Source organism: Camellia sinensis, chromosome 15 (assembly GCF_055761805.1).
Source record: "Camellia sinensis isolate YWXY chromosome 15, ASM5576180v1, whole genome shotgun sequence".
In the NCBI taxonomy this organism is placed as follows: Eukaryota; Viridiplantae; Streptophyta; class Magnoliopsida; order Ericales; family Theaceae; genus Camellia; species Camellia sinensis.
The window spans coordinates 71,514,213-71,520,212 of record NC_138975.1 but is presented as its reverse complement, the minus strand read 5'-3'; positions in this window follow the sequence as shown (position 1 = coordinate 71,520,212).

The following is a 6,000-nucleotide window of genomic DNA, read 5'->3' as shown; positions in this document are numbered from 1 at the left end:
GAAGAACCACCGAGGGGTACGTGTCCTAGCCAAGGTAATATTGGAGCGAGAACTGTTTTACTTGCCGAGTGTGTGGAATTACATGAGTACTACCCATTTAAAGTTTGTGCGTGATATGGCTTTTGATCTACTGTCGGGTGAACTTGAGAGGATGTGAAGTGTACGATTAATACTAGATGTAACACGTATTTAATATGGTGTCCTACGGGGGCATGGCACATAATTTTGTCAAGGTTGGACTCGTACCTTCGTGGTAAGTAACGTTGTCAAGATTGCAGGTGTACTGATTGGCCGTTTCAAGTGAAGGGATGTCAGTCCCTATATAAGGTTGTGATTGTTGTATCGGGAGCGATGTGTTGTGAGTAGCTGGTACTATACCTCGGGCTGTAGTATAATGGATGTCTCCCTAAGTTTTCAAATTTCTTTATTTGGATTGAATGTGATAAGTTCGTACCTTAGCACTGGTCAAGTCAGAGGATATTATCAGAAGCGTTAATTGGGTATATAGCCCATGGTTAGAGTGTGACCCGTGGGTGGAGTCACAGTGGTATGGTGTTTGCGGATGAAGATGTGGGTTAATGACGAGGGAGGCGAGGACTTTTACCCCTCTGGAAAGTTAGATGAGTGAATCTTTGGAAGCCCTATCGGCGACTTGTGACGGTGTCGGGGTTTGGTTCATGATGGTTGCCTAGCGGTAGTGTGGACTAGTGGTTTAGCACGGAGGCCGGGCCTCTTGATGGTACTCTCGAGATGAGTGATAAGTAAGATATAGAGTAACGAGTGGATCCTATGAGTTATTGGAGGATTCGGTGTAGGAGTAAGAGGGCTTACAAAATAAGGAGGTTTTGCCTAGTACGGTTGAATGTGTTAGATGGGATGGTTTCGAGAGTTGCGCGGTGTTGGCAGGACTATATGAGAATGTTCGAGGGAACGTGAGATTTGTATCTCGAGTTAGTGGGAATGGTACCTGTATGCTGGTTCGTGTGTTGGGCCTTGCTAGATAGTGAGTCCGTGGTGACCCCCCTTGGTTGTATAGGGGTAGTGTTCATATTGTGATTGGTTATCCATTGTTGGGTGTGGGTTATGAGTGGATGCTGCCAACATTCTTTGAAGGAAGAGCAATTCGTGTTCTAAAGTAATGGGTATAGCGTGGGTCAAAGTAGTCCTTCGTATTCGGGATGTTGTGATTGAGGTTGACCATGTCGGTCTTCGGTCAAGGAAGTGAGCAGGCTTGCTAGATAACCATGGCGGGGGATGGTGATTCCCTTAGACGCGATGTTGAGGCGGTTAAATTTCAGGAAATCCAGTGAGATTCCAAAATTTGTGGTTCGTGTAGAGAACTCCGTGGTTGGGGTTAGTGGTCTGAGTAACACATCAGTGTGTGGATTACTGAGTGTAGAGTTTATTGAGTTGACTAGTCAGCTTGTCGGTATCGGGTGTTGGGATGGCATTGGTCACCTTGAGTTTAGTCTCGTTCGTTGTAGACTACGTATGTTGATTAAGGAAAACTGAAATTAGTCGAACATGTTTTGTCGTTGAGTCTGACGGTTGGAATAATACATCTAATATATGTATTGCTTGATCATTGTGAATGATTGGCTTTTTATACATTATGAATGTATGGTGTTTAGTTTGATGTTGATACAGCACTATAATGTGTATCATTTGTGTATTTCTGAGCCGTGTTTATGATTACAAAGTGGTTAAGTAAAGGGAGGCGGGATAAAATTGCAAAACCATGAATTTCTTATACCTTATGTGTTGATAGTACTGTTGTTATTTCTATTAACTATCATTATAGAAATGTTATGTTCTGTGTCGGTTGTGGCATCACTGTATGAGTGATGGTTGTGGATAGTGCTGTTTTGGAAAGAAATGGAAAACAAAATTTTTCCAGTGTTTGGACCATATAAATGCGTTGTTGAAAAGTTGATTTAATTCAAGAATTTTAAAGAATTCCAGATTAATCTTTTGGCAAATAAACTGTGGATGACTCTGCTTTTTGGGTAACACCGTATTTGTGAAAAATGTTTGCAAAGCTTTTGAGTTTTCGTACGGAACATGCAAGATTTATTCCGGAACGTTAACGTTGAAAATTTAAACATCTTTGGGAAATGCCTCTTGAACAAGAAAATGTTTTCTTATTATCTACTCTAAAGATTTGCTTTGGTCGTGTTGTTGAGTAGTGACTTAGCTTGGAATGCTAGTCGGTTGTTGGTGAATTGTTTCGGGGGAGGTTTGGTTTGTTGAGGCTTGCGTACCTAAGGTGTGGTTGTTTAGAATGTGTTTCCTTGGTTAGTATCTTCCTGGCTAAGAGTAAGTCGGAGGTTTGTTGTGAAAGTAATTTCTTTCCTTGGGGCTCGATTGTTGAATGCTCTGTTATCAGTTGACCTTGTGTTTTGGCGTACCCTTAATTTCGGGGACGAAATTCTTTAAGGGGGGGAGGTTATAGCGGTCCCGATATTTCCTGTTGTTGTTTAACTATAATCCGGACTCGGTTCCGTAGATTCGTTGTTATCTTATCCTCATTTCTATCCCTTACTCTTTTAATTAGAATTTTGGGTTGTGTTGGGCAGGTTGGGAATAAGTGGGTCGTGTTTTAAAACTTAGAAATTTTGCCCAGATTTTGGTCTCTCCGCTCGAGCGGCGATTTGACGCTCGAGCGGGATTTTGTTGTTGCCTCTCCGCTCGAGCGGCAGTTTGGACGCTCGAGCATGAATTTCCTTCTCTCAGCATTTTGGTCGTCTGTAGAAAATTCTGGGAGAGTGCACCCGGCGCTCGAGCGGATCTTTGGACGCTCGAGCGTGAACCTGTGTCTGTACGCTCGAGCGGGGTGTTGTACGCTCGAGCGGACCTGCTTTTATATCAGTTCGTGAAACCACCTTTTTTATCACTTTTTGATTTCCTTTCTCTCTCTTACTTTTTCAAAACCTCCATTGGAGAGCACCTCACTCTAAAACCGAACTTCTCTCTTAGGATTGATCTACCTAGAGTGTTTTCCTCACCTTGGGCCTTTGTAAGAAGTGTGTTGATCGTCGAGGGCTTTGTTGAGATCTGAGAAATTTGGGATTTGGAGCACTTCTGAGTTTTACTCATCTTCTCCCTTGGAGCTCTGAATTTGAGGTAGGGATATCCTACTCCTCTCTATGGATTTTGTCTTTAAATTTTGGTAATTTGAGATGTTGGGGTTGGTTTGGTAATTTTGTGAAAGTTTGGGCCTTTTGTGTTATTTTACAAAAGTTGGGGTTTTATTTGTAATAAACCTAGATGCATGTTTGGTATAGAGAAATGGAATAAATGTTGAATCATTGATGAAAATGGGACCTAAGGGTGGTGATGGTAATTATGGAAAATGACCTAATTACATTGTTTAATTAATTGAGATAATTAATTGTGGGAAATGAGGAAATGAAATGGAATTGTTGAGATTGGGAGTGCATGGGGTTAAAGGGTGTAGTTGAATTATTTATCACTCACCGAATTGAAATGTCGATTGAATATCCATTGTGCATTTATTTCCTGCTTAGAAATAATTGCTTTGGGCTACCGGTGGAGGGTAGTGTTGATTGTTGTAGACAATGCTTGATGATTAGGCAAACTAAAACTAATCAATTGGATGTGTCATAGAGCATGTCGGTTGATAGAATACATTAATTTTATGTATTGATTGATTGCATATGTGATTCTGTGTTTATATGCATTACTTGTGTATGGGAGGAGATAGGGGATGTACTCCACGGTTTAGGGGAAGATGGGGGATGTACCTCTAAACCGGTTAATGGTTTAGGGGAAGATGGGGGATGTACCTCTAAACCGGTTGTTGGAATGTTGATATAGCTCATATGCTTATCGGTTGAAGTGTTGATACAGCTCATATGCTTATCTGTTGTAATAGTGATATAGCTCATATGCTTATCTATTGAAAAGTTTGTTTGATTTGATATAGCACTAAAATGTATATCATCATTGTTTGCGAAGTATGGGAGTAGTTTATGTGTTATTGATACAACACCATAATGTGTATCCACCTTGGATTTCGAAAGTGTTCTAGTGATGAACTATAATCTCATCAAACGTTCTGGCCAGAGTACTGAGCCTTGTTTTCAAACTCAAAGTTGAACAAAAATGAAAAGTGAATTGTAATATAGACTTGGCTGTCATGGTAACGTAGGGAGATGTAAATGGAAGTGTCAGTGTTGACCATCTATCAGTTGCTAATCTTTTAGTCATTGTTCATGGTTGGTTTAGTGTATTTCTACTGGGCTGTGGCTCACCCTATATGGGAATATCATTTTCAGGTACAGGTAGCATGCCACCTCCAAGGACGTAGCTTGGGAGGCCAGAGGCGGACTTTTGTTGTTTTACTTTTGATGTATTACATGTAAATTCAAGCCAAGGGCTTAACGTGTTTGAGTTAGTACTCTTTTGTTGTAACCAAGTGTTAACTTGGAAAGCTGTAAGCCCATAGGGCATTTGCTTTTGTTGTTAACATGTAATACTTTTTGTAATGAAACTCTGATAAATGAAAGAATGTGAAGCTTTTGAATATCAATGCATGTCTTATTTAATGGGTTTAAAGTTATTATTTCGAGGGCGTTACAATATTGGTTCAATAAATAACAACTGTTAGGTTTGGTGAGCAGAAACTCAAACGATATGTAAATTTGGTCCATGTAGTTTACATGACGTGTCAATTTGGTCCCTGTCAAAATCGAGCAAATTAAAATAATAAGAATCAAATTGACACATCGTGTAAACTACAAAGACTAAATTGACACATTGGTGGTGTTTGGGAAGTTTGTGTGATGGATTTTTTTTTATTTTTTTTACTAAAAGACAAACTTTTTGCAAAATAAAAAAAAACAAATTCAAACAAAATATCACATCCAACCCCATAATCATTTCATTTTTTCTCTCGCAAAGATCACATCCAACCACAAAAAAACCCAACTATCTTCCTGAGAGGGAGATTTGCTCCGGACTAGTACGACCGACCTACGGTAATGCCGGTTGGGCCAGATCTCGCGGGAGCAGACCGGTTTTCTCAATTGATGCGGTTCTCCGACCTGATCTACACGGCCGGGGTAGTTTGACCGACCAGGCGTGGTCCAGGGCCTCGTCGGGCCGTGCCATGGCTGAACATTCGGCTGGGCACGCAGTGGCATGACACAACCGAGCTAAGGACAGCCCGGACTAGACTGAGGACGGGGCGAGGGCCAGCATGCCTCTGACTGGTTAGCCGAGATGGCCCGACTTCATATAACCTAGAATGAAGGTAGAGTGGGAGAAGGCCGGCATGCCTCGCGGCCGGTCAGCCAGGATGGACCGGTCCCATACAGCTCGGCCATGAGCATCATACTTTTGCTTCTTTTCAAGGGATAAGTCGGCGAGACACAACTCGGTTGTGTTGCTTGTGTTGGCGATTCTCCACGAGGGGTAGGTCGGTCGTGGTACTCCGGTGAAGTATGCCACCTGGACCAATGGCGTGAGGGAGAGGAAATCTGCTCCAGGCACGCATCAATACCGTTTGGCAGTTCTGCATGTACTGGTTGGGGGATTTGGCCTTTACACGTGTAAGGTGGTGAGAGGCAAGCACTACCACCTGTCTAGGGAAGGTCAGCAGAGGTAGTGCGCGTATAATCCTGAAGCTGCATGGCCAGCCTAGAAAAATGAAGGGAAGATGAACGTTAGAGGTATGCAACTTTGAGCGATTCTCTCTTTCTAACAGTATTCTTCTTCCTCAAGTGTTCTGACTTGATCGTCGGAGGGTCTATTCGGTGACCCACCGCCAAGCAGCTCACCGTTTCTTTGTTGCCAGGTTAGACGCCGTCACGTGAAGCTTGAGTCCAAGGAGTACGGAAAGCAAAGAATATTTCGCCCCCGTACAATTGGCGCCGTCTGTGGGAAGTCTTTGATACTCAAACCTTGCTCTTCAAGCATCCTCGACCATTTCCATGGCCAACAACGACAAAACTCCACTGTCCGTCATCGATGGTATCA